Here is a 25,680-nt window from a genome sequence, read left to right as displayed (position 1 = left end):
GAATTCTCCCTGCAGTGCAACAGGAGACGCGCAAGAGGCTTTTAGTCTTTATGCAGAGTCATTAACATCAGAGACGTGATTTCACTGTGTAGATGGGAGGGGGTGTATTCCCTTGGGTTAGGATCCAAAACACACCAGGTATTCACTTTCTGCTTAAAGAAAGTCTTTCACACTAGAAAATATGTTCAAACATGGAAGACTGAATATAATTATTTACATTAAACTCACATGTTTTTTCCTGACTGTTTTTCCTCCTTACTGGAGGTGCGTATGTTCCAAAGCCAAGCCCTGAAGGCCTTGTTCTATCTAAACTCCTGAAGAGTGTTTAAGCAGGGACTTTGTGGCTCATAAGTAGCTTTTTCTTCCTGGTAGCTCATTTTCCAGAGAGGTCATGTAATGAGCATATAATTTACTACTTTGGGCTGCATCTTCTACACTCACCATGCAAAGTGAAGATTATCTTATTTTTGCTGATGCACTCAGCAGAAAATTGCAAGATTTTTGTCAAAAAATCCAGTCTCCAACATTGGAAGATTTTTGGGAAATTTAATTTCAATTTTTCAAGATTTTTTTTTTTTGAGAATACTGCCTTGTTCTCAGAAAAAAATGTATTTAGTTAAAAACAGTTCTAAAGCAAATCATCAGGCAGCCTCATTGCTGGGGCAGTTCAGTGTCAAAGAAAACACAGCTGCTGGTATCTCTCATCAGTAGATGCCAGACCCTTCACATTGCCTTAGTGCTTTGGGAGTAGATCGAACATCCATCTCCAAGCGGGAGGCTGTTGTCTATGTGCTCAGAAAGTGCAAGGACGGCAGCTGTGTTGTGTATTCAGCATTTCCCTGAGGGCACTGTAGGGCTCCCACAATTTGCTTCCGATGAACTAGCTAGAGTACAGGGAGCACTAGTTGCAGTATGGAGCAAAACTTACGCTAGCTGTGTTTGAAAGCTGGAATAGGTGCCCCTTGTCCTGCAGGACTGACATATCCACTTGCTCAGCTCCCAGACCAAGTCCATGACCATAAAAATATCAAGGTTCTGGGAACCATAAAAAATCAAGGTGAGAGAAGGGTTTTACTTGTATCTTCGCTCTTGAACAAAGATGCTATCACAACTAGTGCTGCCTTCCTTTGTTTGTAGCTCTGTATGTTGACCTGTGTTTCTTTGCCACACTATTTCTGTCTCAGCACAAGGGCTCAAAAAGAAATGAAAGGAGAGCAGTGACACCTTGGAAGTGGTGACTTCATGCAGACTGAAACAGAGTATTACTAATATCATGACCCTTGTTGTACAATACTGATCTCCACTGCCTCAGAAGGACATTATTAAGCCTCATTTGTGACCTGGAGGGTTCCCACTTAGCATATTTCAGGAAAACATTCCTTCATGGGGTGCAAGGGCAGCTGTCTGACTCTGTGGGTGCAAGCAGTGCCAGGCTGAAGTACAGCAAGCAAAGATCTTCCTTCCACTGATTTGCAAAGGGTTCTATACCTGTCCTGCTTGTAATGACAGTGATATCTGCTAAGTGTTCTGCTTGTTACAAGATAGCTCTCAGGAGACTTGGGTTGAAGACCATTTTAGTTAGTTTGCTGCAAGAATTGATCATTGAGCTAAGACAGGGGAGACTGAGTTTGATCTTAGTATCAGTCCTCACTAGCATCTCTGACATGATGAGTATGAAGCTATAGTTACAAATTGTACATTGAGTTGTGATAAGCAATGTGCATGCTTCATGTGCCTTTATTCCATTTTGTGGAGATTTAAAATCCACCTTTGCCCACTGGGAAAAAAGAATGCCTCCTACCATACCATAGGAAAACCCTAAGTGTTGGCTGCTCTGTGGTAACTGCCAGTTCCTTGGCTACAGTCTCATTTTACCACAGGCACAAGGTTGCTTATCTCTTCCTCAGTATTAACTAGGAAAGATGTCCTGCATGGTAAGAGTGTTCATTGAGGCTGTCCCCATGGGCTGCAGCGGCATGTTGTTGCTTTCTGGCCTGGGACCCTGCTCTTACATTTGTCAAAACTATGAAGGGATCCTATGGAATAATAATCCCAGATCGCAATGCTGTGATACTGAGTAAAAACCAGCCATTTCAAACCAAAAGACATCAGTCATCCTAAGTGCACAGATCTGCTTGGCATTTTTTGTCAGTTTTGAGAGCATTTCATTTACTGGCCAGAGATGTCAAAAATAACAAGAAAGGGTTCTTCCAGTATGTAAGTTGCAAGCAGAAACAGAAAGAAAAGATAGGCCCACTGTTAAACAGTAGAGGTGAATCAGTCACCAACAATGCTGAAAAGGCAGAGGTTCTCAACACCTTCTTTACCTCTGTCTTTACCAACACTGTTGGATCCCAGGCGTTGGGAACAAAATCATAGAATCATAGAATACCAGGTTGGAAGGGACCTCGAGGATCATCTGGTCCAACCTTTCTGCACTATCTAGACAAGATGGCCTAGCACCATGTCCAGCTGAGTCTTAAACATGTTCAGTGTAGCTGAAGTCATGGAATGGATCCTCCTGGGGGACATCACGAGTCAAATGAAGCATGTGATTGGGAAAAGCCAACATGGCTTCACAAAAGGCAGATCGTGCCTGACAAATCTGGTGGCCTTCTATGATAAAGTGACCTGCTTGGTTGACATGGGGTGAGCGGTCGACGTTGTCTACTTGGACTTCTCCAAGGCCTTCGATACAGTTCCTCATGGCCTCCTCCTGGAGAAACTGATGCATTATGGCCTGGCCAAGTGGTCTGTGCAGTGGGTGAGGAATTGGCTGACAGGCTGCACCCAAAGGGTGGTGGTAAATGGCTCTTTTTCAAACTGGCAACCCATCACAGGTGGGGTCCCCCAGGGACTGATATTGGGCCCAGAGCTATTCAATATCTTCATAAGTGATCTGGATAATGGAATCACATGTAGCCTGGTGAAGTTCGCAGATGACACCAAATTGAGTGGGGAAGTAGACACTCTGGAAGGGAGAGCCACCCTGCAGGAAGATCTGGATAGGCTGGAAGAGTGGGCTAACAAGAACCTTATGAAGTTTAACAAAGACAAGCATAAGGTCTTGCACCTGGGAAAACATAATCCAGGAGTGCAGCTCAGACTGGGATCCACCTGGCTAGAGAGCAGCTCTGTGGAAAGGGACCTGGGGGTCCTGGTGCACAGGAAGCCCAACAGGAGTGAACAGTGTGCTGCTGCGGCCAAGGAGGCCGATAGGATGCTGGGTTACATCAAAAAGGGCATCACCAGCAGAGATAAAGAAGTCATTATCCCACTCTACTCAGCGCTTGTCAGGCCGCACCTGGAATACTGTGTACAGTTCCGGTCCCCATTATACAAAAAAGATGTGGACAGGCTGGAGGGGGTCCAGAGAAGGGCCACCAAGATGATCAAGGGTCTGGGAAGCCTGCCGTATGAGGATAGGCTGAGAGAGCTGGGTTTGTTCAGCCTTGAGAAAAGGAGGCTTAGAGGTGATCTCATCACCACGTACCAGTACTTAAAGGGGAGCTACGAAGAAGATGGAGACTCGCTTTTTACAAGGAGTCACATGATGAGGACTAGGCTTAATGGGTTACTCCCAGGGAGATTCCAATTGGACATGAGAGTTAAATTTTTCACCATGAGAACAGTCAATCATTGGAATAATCTCCCCAGGGAAGTGGTTGACTCCACTATGCTGAACATGTTTAAGACACAGCTGGACATGGTGCTGGGCCATCTCGTCTAGATTGTGCTAGAAAGGTTGGACCAGATGATCCTCGAGGTCCCTTCCAACCTGGTATTCTATGATTCTATGAAAGGATCTTGAACAAACAATTTTTTTGTAAGAAATGTTGACACATATTTTCTTCTCCCCCTATATTAAACACAAATTTTTAATATTTTTTAAACATTTCATATCATTTAACAAGTTTTTTCTTCACTTAGGAATTTTATTTTTATAGTTATCTATTTCTGTTTTTTTTTGTTCTGACAAAATGATTTCTAATATAAAAAATGTCAAAATGATTTTTCTATGACAACAAAAAGTTAGATGAAAAAATAGCTACAGTTTGCTATAAGTATTTTTCCTAAAGCAACATTTTTTTTAGCTTCAGGTTCCTCCACAAAATGAATTGTTTATGCACTGAATACTACTCTTCAGCAGAAAAATGTTCTTCCCATAACTGTAACATATTTCCCATCCTGAAGGGGAAAGTGAAGAAGTTTTTTCTCTGTACGACTGGTATTGGAGTTAGCAGACAAGCCCACATTCATAGCAGGAAAACTGTTACTTGTTCCCTTCAGAACATATCAACTGTAAACATTTATAAAGTGCAACACAGTGAATAATTCTGATATAAGTGGAATGGAATAAACAAAAGGAGCATTATCTGAGGAATTACTCGGCCAGCGTAAACTTACAAGGTATGGAAGTTTGCTTACAACCTGAGCATACTTTTGGCAAGGTAACATTCATCTCACCTGATGTTAGGCATGACTAGTTCTCTAAATCTCCTTTATAACTGAATGACAAAGCTAAGCACCTTAATCAAGTGTTCATTACACTTGAAGGGACATTATTTCAAGAGGCAGAATGGGTTATCTTCTGGAAATGCCAGTCTTTCCCCATCCAAGACAATTAATTTATACTAAACACTTGGATTTCTGATGACTAAATCTGGGTCTAGGTAAGAGAAAAAGATTTAAGTAGAAGAGAATATTAGAAGTCAGAAAGCCCAAAGCTTTTTCTTCCAAACTGTGCTGTAGTCTTCCTGAAGGCTCGTCCCTGCTTGCAAATCCTAAATACTAAATTCCCAGCTTGAGATGGAGGTTGCCCCACATGAGAGGAAGATTAAATTTAGTAGACGTTTTCCAGTGTGAGAAGTAAAGAAAGATTGGGGGTTTTGTGCAGGCTGTTGCACAAGGAAATTGTTGAGGTTTTGTACTCTGTTGATAGTAAGACTTGCTTATCTGATAATGAGAATGGCAGCTGGAAAAATTTCTTTAGTTCATCTAGACTATTACTGTGCTCACAGTGGATTAGTTCTGCAATAACACTACCATATGCAGGGCCATCCTTAAGAACCTGTATTTTATATTAGAAAGGTCACATGTCAGGGATCAGTAAACACTGGCCACAGCAACACAGGCTTCTTTTTTCTCTTTTCCCTCTCTAATTTTTTTGTATATATAAGAGGATAATAAAACATAATTTCAGGCACCCTCCCCCTCTGTCATTAAATGAGTTAATGCAATATTGTGTGCAAACACACACACACGAAGGATCGGAGCTGGAAGCACATCATCTGAACTCCATGGCAAACAAGAGCGTTATTCTGCCTTTTTGGACAGCCGCTGCTAACTGCTGTCTCTGGACTTCAGCGATTCCATGATGAAATTGTTCTCAGAACAGTTCCTTCTCCTGTGATGAGCTTGACTGGTTCTCCAGCTGGAGCCTGCATTTGTAGCTCCTCAGCATGCTTCGTCTTCAGTGCCTGTGTGGTCATGCTTTATGTCTGCCAGTACACAGGACTGCAAGCTGCGTTCTGGACACTTGCAAAGTTCAGATATGGGGTCCTTTGCCTGTTCCAGCTATATATTTATATAACATTAACAACAGAAAGCATATCATGTGACCTCCGAAGAGCTGCTTGCATTTTATTTGCCTTCAAAGTCCCTAGACATTGCGGTATTCTGTGGGAACCAAATATGCACAAGCAGAGACTAATGTGACAATATATGATCATAGGCATGTAGCTGTACAAATCTACCTTCTGTCATTTGGACCAATCTCAGTAAACTGAAATGGTCACCTTCATAACTTCACTGGCTTATATTCGTCTGTCTTTGCAAAAAAGACACATTTAGACCTACATTTCTAAACAAAGTCTTGGGGATTTTGATAGGGTATTTGGACGTGAAGAAAATGTATGAAGATGGAATCTGCGTGTAATTTTGTTAGAATTTTGCGTACAATTATCCTGTGCATATGACTTTTCATCTTCAAAGTGTTTTACAAACATTTCTCCATCAGCATTGATGTAATTCTAATCACTCTGGCAGATGTTTTGCTGGACTTTGATACCGTGTCCCTGTATCCAGTAACCCATGCAGCCTGGAACAGCAGTGCAAGCTGCAGCAACAGCATGGCCTTCTGATTTAGCTTTGATGGCTATTACTAAAACTGAAGATAACAGAGAAGCAAATGCATCTGTGTTTTGGAAAAAGAAACATTTGGTGTCTAAGTGGGTTTATTTTTTGTTCAAAACGCAAGTTCTAAGCTAGGAGATGAGTAGCGACCTGGAGGAATCAGGGAAATCACATGTTACTGAGGCATGAGATAGACACTAAGGTAAACATGCACGCAAACAAAAATACAAAAGTGTGACGATGAGTTGGAGCCTTTCATGTAAGGAAATGGATATTTTTTTTTTTTTGTTAGAAAACACTTAGCTATATGTTGAAAAGTAAGTGGCAGAGTCTAGAGAGAAATTCAAGATACTAGTTTCATGTTGACCACCACCCTTTCTCAGATTCATTCTCATCAGTGTATTTCTAACTAATATAAGCAGGAGAAAAGTGGAAACTTTCTTATAGCACAATTGTTTTGAAAGTACTCTGGTAGGTGTAGAATGACAGCTTGATTATCTGTCTCTAGACATCTATATTCTTGTAACATTCAGAACTGTGTTGGCTATTACATCAGCTCCTCTTCCACCTTTTGGAAATTACTGCTGTTTTTCAAAAACTTTCATAAAAGTACAAACTTCTCTAATATTTTTCAAACCATTTTGCAATAGAGATATTTCTCCTCTCAGATAATCCCCTTGTTTCCCTATTAACAGATATTATGAAAGTTGGTAAAATAACAACACGAACATCATGTTTCATTTCAATTATAAAAGACTAAGCTCCTTAGCAAGCCTTTGCTTTGATAAATCCCAACCTAACACAGGCTTTCCACTACCACACACAAACACTTGTGTGCACACATGCACACTCACGTGTAACCACCAAAATAAAATCGTTGGGGAAATACATTCTCAAAGGTGACATTAAAGTGTTTAAGTAGCATTTTGAACCACATAAATGCTTACTCAAAGTCAGATTTCCTTTGTAATTTGTTTCAGTGCTATCACTAAAACAAGAGGGAAAAGAGAAATGAATTATTGCACTGTAATTTTTTCCCCACAGTCCTATTTGCCAAAAGTATATGTAATATATGCTGTAAATTCTGACATGTGGTCACAGGCCTAGGGAAAACAAGTCTCCCCAAAATCATATGACAGGAATATTTAATGACTCCAGTTAACTTTTTAAAATAATCATACTTAATAGCTTACACACAAGGAAGAAAACTTGTATGAGAATAGACTGCTAAGTGATACTTCGTAATGAACTGTGTGCACGATTTTTATACATTTTTCTCTAAAAAACAATGGCAATGAGAAATCACTGCAGAGCGCTTCACCACCCTGTCCACTCTGAGCTGAGCCCTGGCCTGGACCTGCGGATCCTGAGGAGCAGTTTGGAGGATGCGCTATGGCTCAGCATTATCATCTACCCCTGCTCCCCACCTCACCTGGGGAAGGAGTTTGCTGCTTCAGCATTTCTGTAGTGTCCCCCATCACCAGCAGTTAGAGGAGCCCTCCAGGGAGAGAGGTCAGGGCTGTTAGGGTCTATTAGTGCCTCAGGTCCCTGGCTCTCCTCTTGCAGAGCCTTCCCTACAGACTCTTGCTGTGGGTAGTGTTCCTTCTCTTCTCCCTTGGAGAGACCCATTCCTCAGCTTCATGCCCTGGGGTCTTGCCCCTGCGCTGGTGTGCCTCTCCAGTCACCTTGCCTGTTTCTGCTTTCTCTGGCAGGGGAGCTGACAGAAAGCAGAGTCCTTTAAGCCCCCTTGCCGCCCCCAAATCCTCCTTTTTGACAGGATACAAGCAGAGAATGACTTCTCTTCGGCAGGCATAGAACCCCCTCTCCCTGTCGCTGGCAAGTGTGTGAGGAGCGGAGGGTGTCTGTGCTCCAGCTTTGTCCTCCTGCTGGCTGCCTGGGATGGCTTTGCTGCACAGCCTGGGCAGCCGCCATGGCGGGGGACACCAGCACGTCCCCACCTCCTCCCTCTGCCCCACACAGCTGTGCTGGAAATTCCAGGGCAGAATGAAGCCATTCTCTCAGTCCTGTTACCAGCTCCCAGGGTCTGTGCTTTGCCCTGTGAATGTCAGTGGGGCCAAATGGGCCAATTCTGACCCAGTCAAGCAGGTATTAGAGAACTGAGAACAGAAATTAGTCCATTGCTTTTGACCATCGTTCATCCATGCTTAAGTTAAAAATCACAAAACTCGTTTCTCTAGACACAACGAAGACTATGATAATATGATAAAGTTGATAACACTGAGTTACAGTTACAAAGCTGGAGAAGGAGTGTCTGTGTACTTTCGCACACGTATAAACCACTACACATACTCTAGAATAGTTGTCATGTTAATTTTTCTCTTCACAGAAATCTCACATTCCTAGAGTAAGAGAGAGCAGAACTGAGCTCACTGTAGTAATACAAATCTCTCTTATGATTTAAAAATAAAAAGTTAATCGTTCTTCAAATTAACAGGAATTAGAAAGGTTACACTTTCTTCAGAGAGCTGTGACATTTGCTCAGCTTTCTTACCCTGTGATCTGGGCCAGTATCTTCAAGCCTGCTCTCCAAGACAAATCATGGTTCAGATGCCCTTCACAGCAGTACCTCTGGCAATGCTGCATCCTCTTCACTGAAGGCTAATTTAATTTTACTTTCATTGTCTCCAGTGGAATTACACCCTTACAACTGAGACGTGAATCTAGATATATGAAAGAGTAAAAAAGGGATGTCTCTGGAAGCACTTCCTCTGGAATCTCTGATATATTTCTTTAAAAAAAAAAAATCAAACAAACAGGCAAAAAAAATCCCAAAGTAAATTGACCAATGCACTTTGGACCTCAGGTAAAAGCCAGCCATGAACTAAAGGAAGATAGCTAAAGGACATCTAAGTAAAGGTGAAATCCAAAAGCTCTGAATACCCATTGCATTCACACCGGAGGAGATAGGAAGGAGACTACAGCTCACCTGGGAAGATAGAATAAGGATAGCTGTTATTTTACGTGTTAAAAGTTGCAGAACATCTTACCTATGTCACAAATAGGGCACAGTTTACAAAGTAAATATGCATATAGAGTTTTAAAATGCAAATGAAAAAAAATTGCAAGAGAGATGTAAGGGCCTAAAAGTGTTCCTACTTTGAGCAATGCAAAGGTTTTCTTCTCTACTGAAGTTTCCAAATGGCTCAGTCCCAGGGTCATGCAGAAATAAGATCTTTCATCTTTTTCTTGCTAAAACAGAGAGAGAAAGTCAACCTGGGACTTGAGTCAAGATCTGCAGCACTGTAGGCAAGTGCCCTAACCACTAAGCTGTAGTAATCAGAAAGTGGATTCTTCTATCTCTTATTTTGACCAGAAATTCATTCTTGGCCCTCAGAAGCTTTTCTTCATGAAAATGCTCTGGCATACAATCAAATTTCAGCAGCATAGCAAATTATTTGCAAATGTAAGGTAATTTGAATTTCTCTGCAGACTAAGACATTTAAACAAGTTGCCTTATTTCACCTTCAGTGACCTTCAAAATTCAAACCCAGTCTGACATTTTCTCCAGTTCAGCTAACAAAAGAGCATGCCTTGCTCCATGCAGCCCTGAGTCTGCTACATGCAGTCACGACTGGGACATTCTGATGAAAATTTCAGATTTGCTATATCTGTTGCAGGCCAACAAATACTTAATGAAAAATTCCCAAGTGGAATTTTAGCTGGAATCATTGCTGGAACAAGGGTAAAAAGAGAGAAACATTCTCATCTTGAATAGTTCAAAGTCATGTCAAGCTTCATGTACCTAGTAGTGGGACTCACGATTTTTGCTGTTCACATCTTCCCATGGTGGTTGGTAGCACTACATCGAAACAATCAGCATACAAAGTTGATTAACAAAAGCTGTAGAGATTAAGAGTGCTTCTCATTTCTGGCCATCAGGCTATGGCAGTCCTCCCTCTGAAACTGAAACATCCAAATCAAAGCTCTTTTAGAAATCTAAGGCTATATTTCATAGGATGTACATTCAAATATGTGTACAGGGAAGTGTGTAGGAACAGTATTCCATACAAATAATGTCTGTGGGTAAGATGGGAGGTGGGTAGATCACAGCAAGATACAAAGGCTAATTTGGGGGTGAATGTTTCAGCTTATGTATATCAAAGCATTGATGTATGAGTCATTGGCACAGAATGACTAATTTTTTGCATCAGAGTAATAGAATGTTCTTGCTTACTGCTTTTCAAATCTATGAATAATGCCGAATGAAATGATTCTTCTTTAAATCAATCATCTTCTGTGTTCACTGCATAACAAAGATACTGGTTCTTAGACAATACATAGATGGATGTCCTAAATATGCCAAATACGATAGAGAGAAGAGAGAAAGAGAGAAAGAGAGAGAGAAGAAAAGAAAGAAAAGAAGGAAAAGACAGACACACCCCCCACCCCCGCGATGCAGTAACAGTATTGTGAGACTACTTTCTGATAAAGCTGTGTATAGAATCAGCATAAAGCTGTTTATTCAATACACTTTTTTTTTGCAACTGTTCTCAGAGAGGTCACTGGTCAGGTGTCTTACTATTCTTGCTTGAATAGAAGCCAGTTGTTCATTTTTATGTTAATAGTAACTGGGAGATAAGGAGTGGTAAATATATATTTAGATCTTAAATTAACAACTTATGACAACTTGAATTAAAGCACAATGTGAGTGTATTACTGTTCACTCTGAATCCGCATGATTAGCTACATCAGGTATTAGACCAGCAGGAATCACTAGCTGTCATACTTGTGGTAACTCTCTAATTAGCTATGACATAGAACAGCCTTTTGATCTTGACCACATTCTACTAATTATTTAATCTTTGACAACATAAGAACATGTTTCAGCATATAACCTAAGAGAGAACACAGTATAAGTTTTCTTCCAAAGCCTACACAAGCCAATAGCATACCCAAGAAAACAACGCCAAACTTCTCTTAAATCCCTGTTTTTCTCCTCTCTTTTTATTAAAGCTGGACATGAGCCATGACTCCAAATACAAATGGGCATGAACTCTTCCTCTTAGAATAGAAATCATTGCATCCAGTGTCAGATATCTATGAGAAAGGTGTTTAAGCCTGAGTTGTCCTTCTGGGTTCTGCTTTAGTCAATGGAAAGAAACAGACACTTTTAGATAATTTTAGATGTTTACCTTAGAATGAGGCAAATCATACTCTGGAGTTGCCTTTTTTGCTTCACTGACTCTGAAGGTAGGCTTGGGAGACCAGCTTGGATGTAAGTACATCTGGTAAAAGAAATCTCACCTAAGATATCTAAGAAAGACCAGATGTATCACACCCCAGAAAATCCTAATTCTTTCCATGGACTAAGAGCATGCTTGGGGTTAAATGAGATGAATTCCAGCCTTGTTGTCTTCTATATATTTGGCAGAACCTGTGTCTGGGTCTGGCCAAAGAACAATTGTTACATTTCCCTTATGAGTAAAGTAGAAACATTCTTTGAAATTCTGGTATTTGTGAGAATCTTACCCAGAACAGTAGGCTTCTCGCTAAAGTATTTGCTGAAGAGTGTTTGGGGGAGAGCCAAGCCCTTGACTGGCTTGATTCAAAGTGAGGAATCAAGGCTACTTAATGTAGGTGAGTGCCCTAACAAATGGGTTTGTGTCTGCTTTTGTGCCTGTTTCACTTCATGTCATTGGATCAGGAAGAAATGACCTAAATCAAGGCTGAGTAGTATCTTCTGGATGGGCCTCTTACCTGTGGAAAAATATTTGCTCACTACATTATCAGGTCACCTCTCACCTGTTATCTCATTAAGTATGGAAAATCTCTTCACAGAGTTTTGTTAAAACAGATATGGTGCCACAGAATTCTTGGGTTTTGAGAACTGGCACTTTCTAATGAAAAAGCATGATGCTGGAAGGTCCTGGCCAACAGTCCCCAAAACCTTCTCTTTCTCTCTCTCCCTTTTTTACTTTTCACTAAAATTTTGTGATAAACTCCAACGTAAATGAGCAGAACAAATTTGCTTATTTATTATACCAACTTCATCTTCCACAAGAAACACTCCAGTTTGACTGCTTTATACATTGCAGAGAAAAAGCTCTCACTGCTAAACTGTGATAGTCTTTGGCAATGAACAAGAATTCTTCAGTAGCAGCCAATGGTTTCAAACACACTTTCCTTCCATTTGATGAATATCTACCTGAGCAGGTGAAAGTGGGCACCAGCTTCTCTACTCCTGCCTAGTAGTGTCTCATAGCTCATGCACATTTGTACAGCTTCCAGGCTGTAGCTGTCTCAGGATTGGCCAGCTTGAGAAGAGTTCTCATTTTTCTGCCCTCTCTGTGCCCATTGAGCACAGTGCCAGTAGCACATTCCTCCCAGGTCTTACAGACCAAGTACATCGTATAGGCACCACAGCTCCCCCTGGTTCCTACCTCACTCTTTCCTATGGAATTGTGCTTCAGATAGGTGAGAGTTTCCTAGCCAAAGGTCTTATTGAACTTCCTTGAAAGTTACTAACTAGTTCTAAAGAGAAAACCCTTCACTTATTTTCAACAGGTTTTCCCCAGCAGCCTTGGCAACCAGTAGTGGGAGGGCAAGTTTCTCTTTTACAAGCAGTGGCAAGAATAAGGAAGAAACACACTCTTAAGATCTCATTACACTGGAGAAGTGGGCTTACAGAAAGCTCATGAAGTTCAACAAAGGCAGACGTAAACTCCTCCAATGTGGTATAGAACAGTCCCATGCAACAGGACAGGCTGGGGAGAAGGCAGCTTTACAGAGAAAACGTGGGAGTCCGGATGGATGACTTGAATTAGTGAGAGCAGAATCTCCAAACCGAGAGAATACTGTTCTTTGTTCTGCACTTCTGAGACTATGTCTGAAGCCCTATGCCCAATTTTGAGCTCCCCAAGACAAGACTAACTCCAACATACTGGAATGAGTCCAGTCTATCACCAAGGGTTACTGAGATGATTAGCTGCTAAGTACTTGATGTACAGGGAGCACCTGAGAAAGCTTGATTTGGTCAGTCTGAAGGAGAGAAGGCAAAGGACAGATCTTATTGGTGCTTCTTTTGGGGGTGCATGGCAAAAGCATGAGAAGGAATAGACAGAAACTGTAACACAAGAACATTTCTACTGGATATCAGGGAAAAAAATCTTCACCATGGGGGTTGTCTAACACTGGCGCAAGTTGCCTAGAGAGGTTGTGAAAACTCCATCCCTGGAGATACTCAAAATTGGACATCAAAAACCCATGATCAACCTCACGTAACAAGAAAATCCATCGAATGACCCGCTAAGGTGTCTTCAAACCCATTTTATGACGAAGGTCTTGAATGGAGATCTTAGAAACTTAATTTTTGGTATCAGGTGTTACCATTCTGGTGAGATCTCAGATCATGAATACAATTGTGATAGACCTGAATCTACTTATTAAAATGATATTTGGATCATAACTGTGGAAAGTCAGTCAATGAATGAGTGTAAATTTCTTAAAAATACCTAGTTGTCATATCCATATTCAGAGATAATCTTTTACAGAAAAGAACTTGCTTTTTGGGATCCTCTAGTGTTACAATCAAAAACTTTTTTCAGTATTTGCTATTTACAGTAATTACCTAAACATTACCGTTTCTTAAGAGCTAAAAGAGTTGTATGATATAAACTCATGTTTTATAGATAAAAGAAAAGTAAAAGGTCTCTGATTTTGAAAACAAAATGAATAGTTGGTTTTGTTTGCTTTGACTGTTTCTGGTAATACAGGGATGTGTGACCATGACATAACAGAAGGAGACTGTGCAAGATGAGATTCAACCTATTCCTTTCAGATCTCTAGTTCTGATGTTCTGCAGAGCATGGTACAACCCTGAGAGATAAACAAGTGCCACTGTTTAGAAATCAAGTTCATTTTGACTCAGAAGGCTTAAGGCAGTAGAGAGCAATAAATGCTAGTAGTTCAGTGCCGTGCACTAAGCTTTTGTTACTCATTTTCTTTTTCCTTTGAGACACCCACATGAAAGTTGCACAGCTGGTTCCTGTTGCTGTTATTTACTGCAGTTGCACATTGAATAGTTTGCTATTTCTTGTGACATTTTTCACGTACCTCAAACATCAGTTTCTGTGCTATTCCATAAAAATGACCATTTTGCATGAATACTGAAGAATTTACCTTTTCAAACACAGCATTTATGGGGAAGTTAATCTTTGGTTATTCTATCAAACCATTCTCCTTTTCCCCATTTTCTAATGGGGGTATCAGAAAGGGTATCTGACAGAAGAGCCACTGAAAGACTTGAAAACTGTGGTAAATATGCTAACATTTCACTGGCATGTCGTTAAAAGTGACTTAAACATTGGAATCAATACAAATGGCACACTTACTTATTTGATATTTGATTATTTGCCTACTGCTCCATTTATCTTGAGAAGACTCAGCATCTCTTTGCACCAGGATAGACTCCTGAAAGGAAAAGAGAGTATGATTGTTAAAAAAGGGAAAAGCTGCAACTGTATTAGGAATTCTTCCAAGTATCCACATCATGTCTGTGAGGATATGCATTGAATTACGCTGTAGAAAGCAAATGGAAACAGAGGCCTCTCTGCACCATTCAGCATATGCTCAGCATGCTGATGGAGAAGTCCTTATGTGAAAACCAGCAAGGACCTATAAAAGAAGCAAGAACTTTGAATCTAAGGCACCGAGAAGAAAACTGGCTTTCCTTCTGACTCAATTTAGGGCCTAAGAAAGGTGCTGAACTGACAGACCAAATTCCTTTCTTAATACACAAAACAGGTGCAGCAAATGGTGATTTTGGAGCTTTACCCACTGTACCAGTACATTTCAACCCTGGTTGAGGGGGAATACCTCCAGGTAGAGAGGGGAGTTCATCTTCCAAGCCTGTACTTTTTTTTCCCTTGTGTTCACTGCCAACAAAGACACCAATTAGTGCATAGCCTCAGCATTTGAAACTAATGAAAGCAGAGACAACAGAATAAAAGGAGAGATGTGTTTGCTCCTGGAATTCTGTTTTCACATTTATTGTGGATTTTAGCAAGGCCTACAATCGTTTGCATTATTTTAAAGAAAAAAAAGAAATGCAAACCAGTCTCATTACCATTGGATAAGATGATGGGGGAAATGGGCTGGAAAAATCCTGGATCTTTGCGGTGCCTTGTTCTGAAATTATAAAGAGTAGGGCAAATTCTTTACTGCTGTGCCATTCAGCTATTATGTTTAACAATCTAATTAGAAAGGCTGTGTTGCTTTTCCCCATTATAAAAGCAAAGACAGTGCACACAAGCAAAACCAATTAGACAGCTGTAGTTTACCGAGCTGGCTTGCCTCGAGGCTGGTTTCTAATGAACCCCCAGTAGATGTTTCCTATCCAGAAACAGGACAGAAGAAGTACAGCGATAACACGTGCTGTCTTTCCTGTAATCAGGTACTAATGCCTGCTCTAGTTCAGGGAGCTGTCACTTGAGGTGGCTGTTCCTTTCTGCAGCCATGGTTGCCACCAGCACCAGCACTGTGACAGTAACCTGGCTGATAATGCATGTCCCCAACATGGCTCAAAATCATGCTAACAGGTGGCAATAAATCTACAATGTTACTCTCAGTTTTGTGATTGCTAATTTCAGCTCACCAGGGACTTGTTTTAACTTAAAGCAGACACAAAACTATACAATAACCTGCATACTTGCCATGCTTTTATTTTTCACCATGTATGGCTCAAATTAAGGCTGGCTGTATTGAGTAGATTGCTCACTGCAAGTTAGTCATCTGTTTAGTGTTTCTGATGTCCCACAAGGAAGTTGTGGTTGTTCACAAGTCTATTAATTAAAAAGAAAATGACTAAGGAAACTACTCAGTGGCTTGATGAACCATTCAACCACTTCAAAACTAAGGAAAACATTAAAACACCCCCCCCCCCGCCACCCCACCCCTCCGCCACCATTCCTTTTCTTGAATGGCCTGATAACAGGTATTTGTTTGAACTGAACTTTATAGGGCTTGTGAAAAAACAAGCTCTTGTCATCAGTGCATTTAAATGAGTTTTATGTACAAAAAACTTAGTAGTACTGTCTGAGCTAGAATAGAGGAGATCTTGTCAGCATTCACATTAAAAATACCCTTATATTCATTGGGTTATGAGTCATTTATAAAAATTCATTCCAGGCTAAAATTTTGCATTATTTGACAGTAATACTTGGGTCAGAGGAGGCAGGCTGGGGGCTTGCAGAGAAGTTTGTATAAATTCATTTATATTCATAAATTAAAGGTACTTGCACAACTATATATTCATATATTTATTCAGCTGTAGATTTGCATTACTATTACTATTGCTATTATTTATCACCTGAAATGTGATTTTCTCACTCATATTATTTTGAATGTCTCCATTGGGGAGACATAAATAAGTGCAGAAACTGTTCTCTTCCCCCATTGTCACACACTGTTTGCCTCCTCTACCCTTGTTTCAGCAGGTTATATAGGGGTGGAGGGGGTTAAAACAAGATGAGAAAAAAGGGAAAAAAATTGAAGATCCAGGAGTAAAGAATAGAAATCCAAATTGTTGTCGTTTACATAAACTTAAATAAGACATTGAAAGTTAAGACTAAGCAAATAGGAATTTGAAATGCATTTCGGTTACACCACCACTATAGAAAACCTGACTTTTTGATCCAATTTTTTTTAAAAATGCATATTTTACAAGGGGACAGAAGATATTTTCTAACTAGCTGTCATTGTTGGAATGCTTTTAAGATGAAATAATGAAAAAATTTGCACTTGAGGATAAAAGCCTGAGTTGGCGGAAGAATTGTATCTTTAAATTCATCCAGACAAGGGCAAAAATAACTACTAAAATGGTAAAAATCTTTGTCTGCAATGCTTTCAACTTATATCTGCAGTTACTGCTTTTTAAAGGAATTACTGTCGAGGATGGTCAAATAGAGTAAAGATCTAGTTATGAACTTTATTAAATTCCACCCACACTGACAGAGCTAGCTTAAACTAACCCTGTGGGTGAAGGTAAACACGAAAGAAGGGGTTACCTAGGCTACTGTATATTTGCAAGTACTTGCCAATAATATCTCCAAATGTAGCTTAAAAACCAACCAAACAAAATAGATAATGAATGCTAGTAAGGATTAGGAAAAGTGCCAAAGATAACAGATCAAGGAATTATTCTTCATGGGAAAAAAATGTAGGATCAGATTTCTAAAACTAAAGCTAGTACGAATTCTTTATGCTAAGGCAATTTAATTCTCCAAAGAAAGAAAGTGCATTGGTGGGTGGGTGAGATGAAAAGGCAGCTTTTAAAGACCTTTTCCTCTGTTTGTAATGGTCAGTTATTGTTTGCAGTAAAACTAGGTCAATTATTGTTGGTTCAAAAAGAGGTAAGAATTATGTCTGGATTAATTCCAAAAGCTTTTTTCCCGCCTTTTTGTACTATGCAAATAATACAAAAAATGTTTTTTCCCACTGATTGACAGTCCACTGTAGGATGTCTTCTCAAACCTTGATAATGGCATCTCACTGTTGCCAGCCCCTAGATTAGAGGAGTTCACTGCTGATGATTTTTAAGTTTAACCTGCACATAGTGGATAGAGTATCTGTCTGGGGAAGGAAGTTGATGAGTTGCTCACTTCATGGTTGGTCTATATGAGTGCTGAGGCTCCAAGACCCCCATACCAGGATGGGGATCAGACTTTGCGTTGAGATTCAGCAAAACTAAACCAAGGTGAAAAGAAATAGGGAAAAAAGGCATCTTTTTAATGACCTCCTTTAAAACATGTTTCTTACAATAGCCTGTGTATTGATGCATTCTTTTCACAGGTTTTGTTATTTTGGGGCCACAAGCATGTTGATAAATGATCTGGAATGTCTTGCTGTTAAATATAACTCCTTTACATATCTCTCAAGACTGTTTTGCATCTTTGTGCAGAAGAACAAATCCTGAAGTGCTGGGCAAACCTCAAACTAAAATCTGGAAAGCAATCAATCCCTGCAAGCATGTAATCATGTGTTTATGTTTCCCTCACATGTGACCAAGTACCAAATTGTGGCCCCATCCTGTGCTTTCACACAAGGGTTTATGACATACGCACACCCGCTTCTGGGTAGAGCTTCCTTACAGAGGAGTGTAAACATAGAGGAATCCTTGACTAAGTCAGACTGGAGAGCCATTTTGTCTGTTACTCTGTCTGATATAACCAGTACCAGATGCTACAAAGAACGACAGAAGAACCCTGCAGGAGGCAGAGGCAGAATAATCTGCCTCCACAAAGATCTCCTGATTCTACTCACTAATTGTCAGAGATTAGCTTAAGCCCTGAAGCACTAGGTTTAAAACCTCTTCCAAAAGTTTTATTTTCTTTAATTATGATAACTCTGGATATCCATGATATTGATATAATATCCAATCTCTTGATGAATCTGGTTAAGTTTTTGGCCTCAACAACTTCCTTTGGCAATGAGTTCCACAATTTAATTACATGTAATATAAAAAGGTATTTCCTTTTATCAGTTTTGACTTGCCCACCTTTTAATTTCAGTGAATGCCTTGTTGTTCTTCCTTCCAGAGCCGGAGTGGAAGCCCCTGATCTGCTTTCTCTGTGCCATTTTATATGATAACATTAATTGTAAAATGTTTTCATTTTGCTTCTCATTCACCCTTTTACAAGGGGAAAAACCTCTGTCTTTCCAATTTTTCTTCATATGACCACATTTCCATTTCTGTCATTTTTCTGTGAACTCTCACCAACTCTGTCTTATTGTTTTATGGGACACAGCATCTGGTGTTGCAAGAAGTATCTGAAGTATGCTCTATCATTTTTATATTTAAAGGCATTATGATGTTTTTCATGCTGTTTCCACCCTCTCCTCTATGCTTCTACAGCATCTGAATGCTGTAGGAATTTTTTTTGGACCATGAATATGCTGTTAGTGTGCTGTCTGCAGTGGTACCTACATTTCCCTGCTGAACTGAGCCATTATACAGATTCTAAAGCCTTGTAAGAATAATTTCACTTTTTTCCTCTGATGTGCTTTACTTTGTATTTATCAGTGGTACTTGAAGCTAATTTAGAGCTGTCTGTTCCTGACTAACTGAAGCGATTTTGGATGGGGTCCAGTCTCCGTAAGTATGGTGGTTAACTTGAGGCTGAATTGTAGACCCTTAGTAAGACAGTTCTGCCCAGATAAGAGCCCAGTTTTCCTTCCTCAGCTGATGGAGACAGGTAAATTATGTGAATGCCTCTGAAGCAAGACCCTGTCTGCCTAATCTAAGTCATTAAATTTAGATATGAATTAGGATTCTGCCTTTCTGTATATTTTGTTATGGTACTGTTCACTATTCATTACTGACCCTCCATACACATTGAAAGCAAGCCTTAGAGTGAGACTTGGGTTCACCTCACCAGCAACCTTCGGCTTTTAAAGAAAAAGCTAGAAACCTCTCAGTAGAAACATTTGGATTATAAAATAAATCCATAGCTATTTAATCCACAGAGTTGCTATAAAGGGAATTCAGAGAGAGAGCTGGGTTGCACGCTAACCCAGAGAACAGAGGAAGGAAGTGTGGCTTTTCTTCACCCTTTGTGCTCCCCACAGAACACCTCATCATGTCCCCTGCAAGGGTGAGGGATGCTAATCTACTACTGGCCAGGAGAGTTTTTGCTATAATAGCATCTGATGTTGGAAGTCAAGATCACAACCCGATGCGTCTTATTCGTTCTATAACTCAAAAGAAGAATCCAGACTCAAGGAAATCAGCCTAATGAAACAAAGAAGAAAGAAGAAGTGGGGCAAGAAAACAGGAATATTAAGGAAGATGGAACATATGAAGGGGTAAAAGGGATACATTTACATAGTCCCAGAAAGTACACATTTTACGTGAATTGTCCTTAACTTTTTTCAGACTTGTTACATACAAGGACATAAGAACCATCCTACTGACCTGAACACCAAATCATTCTAAGTAGACCCTGCTAGTTGTCTAACCATGTACCTATCTATTGTACTTTCTGATAGTTTTTTATGATTAAAACTTTTTATTGTATATGCATTTATTAAACAAAATACTACCTTACATATACTTATTTATTCTATCTGTATTCTTTTATTTTGATCCTTAGGATTTACCCTCAACAAGGGTTTTTTTTCTAAAACTTCATGTAGGTTAACAGAAATGTAAAGCCACAGTTAAAAATCAATGCCTTAGGACATACAAATGCCAGCTGGTGGTGTGGAAATGTCTTGGGTGGCCTAGGATGTGGCCAGCTGTGATTTTGGGGTTGTCTGCAAATATCTGGGAAGTTATGATGAACCTGTTTCTGAACAGATCTGGTGAGACTGACCTTTCATGCTCTTTATGCCACTGACACGTGAATGTCAGCGTTTGTAATTGGAACCATTGCATAACATTGTGAGTGAAATTCTGAACCGTAACCTTTGGAAGCAGATGGCTTTCATCATGTGTACCATGTCGTATTACAATAGTGGGTATGCCTTTCTATGCTGAATTCAACAATTATACTGAATTAGAAAAGATTGTTTACTCATTTAGTGGTTTAGTAATAATCAGGAAAATGATGAAGTAAGGAACTATATCTCTGTTGAAAATATATTCCAATCTAATCACTAGAGAATATTTTTATAGTTATTTGAGGGTACTGTCACCTCCAGTTTACTTCCAATTTTATCACTTTACTTGAGTTTTGAATATGTAAGTGGTGTCTTCCATTTTATACACACATATGCCCAGGCAGACAGGTTGTTGCTTTAAAATGTCATTTCCGTGAAGTATCACTTGAAAAATCCTCATGTCTTTAACTAAGTTGGAGAAATTTGTGCAAAAATATAAGGTCAAAAGAGCCCTATGTGGCAGATCCTTGTTTGCCTGCTTCAGAATGCTTCAAAGGACTTACTTATTTGCTTACCACCAAGGCTAAGAATATGTGTCAAAACTGTTTAAGATAGGGATCAGTTTTAATAAATGTGACCTCAAACCTTCCAAGGTGTTTAGGTCTGGGAACACTTATAGTCATCTGTTATTATTTTGGTTCAGCTGAGTTTATTGTTTTAATCAGCAACATTTCAAGAGAGCTGGTATAAAAGAATTAGAAATACTAACTTGTTTTCCATGTTTACGTTTCTGCCATTATGTAACTTTCCTTCTCATGGCTGAAGTTATGAGATGTCTTGAGTTGTGGCAAAGCAACACGGAAAGTTGGACTAAGTATCCTTCCTATAGATCTTTCTTTTCTAGCTAGAAACTGTGAGGCTGCTGTAGGAGTTACTGGAGGAAATTGAAAGGACTGTGTTATACAGAAATCAAGACTACGTGGACATCATGGGCATCTCCTGCATAAATCTGTGGATAATTTAAAAGTTAATTTCCATGCCGTCTCCTAAGTCTCTTATTGCGTCCCTTCCTCCAGGGAAGCTACTTCCAGTGGAATCATTTTGGATGAGTTGTAGATAAGACTTTTCCTACATAGTCCTCTGGATTGAGTATCCCCGTAGCAATATAACCAAGAGAATAAAATCCAGTTTGTATGAGTGATACAGAGAAGGCAGGCTTGGAGCTTCTGGTTTTCTCCAGCTTGCAGCACCTGACCAAGGAAACATGCAACAAGGCTTGCTGGGGCCAAATCAAAGCTCTAAAAGTGAATGCATTTTTGCAGGGAATTGAGTCTATGGAACTGAACCTACTGCACTGGCAAGAAGAGAAAATGTCCTGGTTTATAAAAATTGTATATTAGAAAACTAGATAACATAATGACACTTTGGAAGGAATATTGACCATGTATGTCAGAGTACTGGCAGATCTTTAAAATTAGAACAGGACATTTGTGTGAGACAGACTATCCCCTTTGCTTACAGGAGTACTTCTCCTTGTCTCCTGTCAGAGTGTTGCTCACAGTTGGAGAGGTGATACTGAACCAGCAGGACTGTAAGTTGGTTCCAATACAGAAATCATTGCTCTTTCTGTTGTGATGATCCTTCTTCCTGAAGGAATTAATCAATAAACACCTTTGTGCATTGTACATGCCACTGATTCTACTTCATGGAACAGGGTTCAGAGCTGCAGTCTCCCCTGCAGTCCTGTCACACATCTGTGTGCATCAGGGACCTCTTGACGGCTCACTGGAGCACCCAGAGCATCCTGCAGACAGACAGACGTGCAGGTAGATTCTCAACTGCTAAAGGGCAGATTTCTCAGTGGTTTGATCCCAGTTATCAAGCTCTTTGCTGTAATCGGATGGACCAGAAACTGGACTGAAAATAGAGCGGGGAAAATTCTGACCCCACTTAAATAGCAAAGTCCTATTGATTTCCTCACTGGGGAAATTCTTATCTCAGTAAAGATACAATATGAGTATCTATACAAAAACAGGCAAAAAAAAAAAAAAAAGAAAAAAAAAGGTGGGTGTGCTAATCAACACCTACCTGTAACTAAAGGGATGATGAAAGAGAATAATCATCCCTTTTTATTTTATTTTTCTTAATTTTTATCATCATTAAGGTGCAAGTAAATATTTTATAAATATCTGCTAAAATAGAGAGGAGACGAGTCCTTGTTAATGAACTTGTGGAACTCCTAAAGGCATTCAAAGTATTTTAGGTTATGCACATGGTTAATAGACATGATTCATAACCATGTAATATATTCTTCTCATAAACTTATCAAGTTAAAACTATTTAGGAAGTTAAGTCTGCTACCCCTCATGGATCTCTGTATGCTGATGGCTGATTACCATGAATTTTCCATGCCAGCAATTAATCAGAAAATAACTAACCTCACAATAATTTACCAGAACCAGTGTAAAAACAAGTGTTACTTTTCCCTACTGGTTTCATGCAATGAATGTTTGAGCTGCTATGTATCTTATTATGTTCTGGGTTTTTTTTGGTTTGTTTTTTTTTTTTTTTTTCCCCTCCACACAATAGATTATGCTACTTTAAATTCTCTCTTTTGTTCTTTGAGATAATTCACTTCAAATATTTGAATATTTGATTTTATTTCACCTGCAATCCACCATTCAGTCAGGCTATCTACTTGTAGTGTTTCCTCATAAGTGAATTCCACTGGCTCAGCTGTTCATTACTTTGCTTTCTTCCCAGCATCTCCCTAGCTTTCTTTTCTTCTTCATCAAGAAGCAAAAATATGAAGGAGCTGGGAAAGAAGGGCTGGGACAGGCTGGGGGTTCTTCCTGTCTCTTCTGGATCTGTCTCAGGCTCAGATATTGAGCTAGGTGAATAGGTAATTTTTTTATTTTCAGTTCAGTGATCGAGCCACAATAAATAAATAAAAATTGGTCAGCTTGAACAAAGATTTTTGAAATTTCTTTGCTGCTAAAAACTTTCTTTTTCAGAACAGTTTCAGGTCAGACCATACTGATTTCTGAATTTTTGGTACTTTTATGTTTTCATAACTACAGATAAGTTGGAGTATACTAACAATAACGTACCTACTTCACAAAGAGACATGTTGACTTGCTTTGCTGCTGTACATGAAGTGTTTTGAGGCTCAGAGCTTCTACAGCTAGGGCAGTGGTGCTGTGCTCAGGTGGATGACAGTAAGTGGCCTGGGGTAGAGTATTACAATGCTGATTTACAGACCACAGTTATACATACATTTCATAGTTCAGACAAGACATGCAAGAGAGCGCAGCTTCAGAATGCAGTGCAAGCTTTAACTTTATAGCCAGCCTTAGAGAAATGTTTGTGTTCTTGCACAGCAAATATATATTTTATCTAACCTTTAATCCCATTATACTGGATATAATTTCAGATAACTTTACTACTCCAGAATACTGGATCTGGAAAACATTCAGTTTAGAAACTAGTTTGAGCACAGTAAATCTTCCAATTCTGCTTCATTTCAGTCTTTTCTTCTGGGAACCTGTCCTCTTTGCTGTTTTTCCTGGTGCTAGGTTCTGAGATAAGTGCAAGGGGATTTAATAGAAAATAAAAAAAGCGATTTGTTTCTATTAAAAAGAGTTGTGGCTTAAAATGTTTAAAAGAAATATTCTACTTCTCTGCCTTTTCTCATAATTTACATTATACAGCTCCGGATTCCCTAGACTTGAACACCTAATTCTTCTAGGCAAATATTTTTCTTATTCTACTTCTGCTCGTTGCATCCAAGTTCTTCAAATTTCCCAATTCATCCCATTCAAGCCTATGATTTAGGAACTTTGTGATACTTTCTTGTCTGGAACTGAAACTATTCAGGGTCTTATTTAGGTTTAAAAACCTGTACAGAGATCAGAATGGGAGTGTGGTTTTCTGAACCTCAAAAATTTAGCATGCAGTACTATGAGATTATTGCCATCTTACTGTAACTAAGCAAGAAAGTTTAAAAGGTCTTAGGATGTCTGTACCCGCTTTGACATTTTTTGAATTAAAAAATAGTTAGATTGAGGACTTGCTAAAAACACATTCTTTTCCAGGAAAGAAGGAACTGCACACCGTTCTGGATCTTAATAGCAAAGTATCCAGCACAGTAGCAGATGCCACAAACTACAGAACTTTGCAACAGTGTCTGGGAGCCAAAGACACTGGTGGCTGTGGGTCAGGAATGGGACAGTTGGAAAGGTCTTCTGCGTTACACTAGGTTACTGAAGATTGGGTGGATTGCTGCTTTTTTTAAGGTGCTTGTCTGAGGTAGGTTTCTGATTCATTATGACAGGAACATTAATAATGAAGAAGGGGAAAGGATATAAACTAAAAAAGAAGAGTTTGAGAAAATGAAGAAAGGAAACAAAAGGACATGAGAAAATCAGAGATGGAAATTCTTCTAAACTGGAAAGAAAAAAGTAGGAGCTTTTAAAGCCTTTTAAAAAGAGAAAAAACCCACAATAATTAAATTTATTTAAAGATAAAAATGTCAGAGATGTTAGTAAAAAGGAAAAGAAATTATTAAATGTTTCTATTCTGTATTGAATAAAACAGGAGACAGTTATATGTGGATGATTATATATATATATACATATGTCTCATATGTGGATGAGCCATGAAGATGTTGAAGGGTTTAGAGGGGAAGCTGTATGAGGAGCAGCTGAAGTAACTTGGTCTGTTCAGCCTGGAGAAGAGGAGACTGAGGGGAGACCTCATTGCAATCTACAGCTTCCTCACAAGGGAAGGAGGAGGGGCAGGCGCTGGTCTCTTCTTCCTGACGACCAATGATAGAACCCAAGGGAACAGCAGGAAGATATGGCAGGGGAGGTTTAGGTTGGACATTAGGAAAAGGTTCTTCACCCAGAGGGTGGTGGAGCACTGGAACAGGCTCCCATAGGAGGCAGTCACTGCGCCAAGCCTGACAATATTCAAGAAGCATTTGGACAATGCCCTCAGACATATGATGTGTATTTTGGGGTTGTCCTGTGCAGGGACAGGAGTTGGACTCGATGATCCTTATGGGTCCTTTCCAACTCAGCACATTCTATGATTCTATGATTCTAATTTTTTTTCTGCATTAATGAATGGTGAAAAATTAAACTACAGAAACTGAAATTAGATATTTTGAAATATCTAACTGTTTAAAGAGAGCTGTCTGAACTGTTA

The 25,680-nt window shown here is 39.6% G+C and overlaps 1 long non-coding RNA gene across 5 annotated transcripts in view; it reads right to left on the bottom strand.

Annotated features, from left to right (window-relative positions):
• The window catches only part of LOC148055920 (uncharacterized), a 78,614-nt gene that overhangs the window by 12,354 nt on the left and 40,580 nt on the right, over positions 1-25,680 (bottom strand). For 2 of the 5 annotated variants that reach the window (XR_015705075.1, XR_015705077.1), the window contains exons 4-7: positions 14,487-14,565; positions 9,899-10,059; positions 9,253-9,345; positions 8,648-9,082 (exon numbers count right to left, since the gene is read on the bottom strand). This is a non-coding gene — a long non-coding RNA (uncharacterized LOC148055920). The remainder of the gene's footprint in view (positions 1-8,647; positions 9,083-9,252; positions 9,346-9,898; positions 10,060-14,486; positions 14,566-25,680) is intronic. The other 3 variants (XR_015705076.1, XR_015705078.1, XR_015705079.1) reach the window with 3 other exon arrangements.

Source organism: Nipponia nippon, unplaced genomic scaffold (assembly GCF_047370975.1).
Source record: "Nipponia nippon isolate SJK-2023a ecotype South Korea unplaced genomic scaffold, ASM4737097v1 scaffold_2, whole genome shotgun sequence".
NCBI lineage: Eukaryota > Metazoa > Chordata > Aves > Pelecaniformes > Threskiornithidae > Nipponia > Nipponia nippon.
Note: the sequence above shows the minus strand (reverse complement) of the source record. Positions and strands in the feature narration are given on the sequence as shown.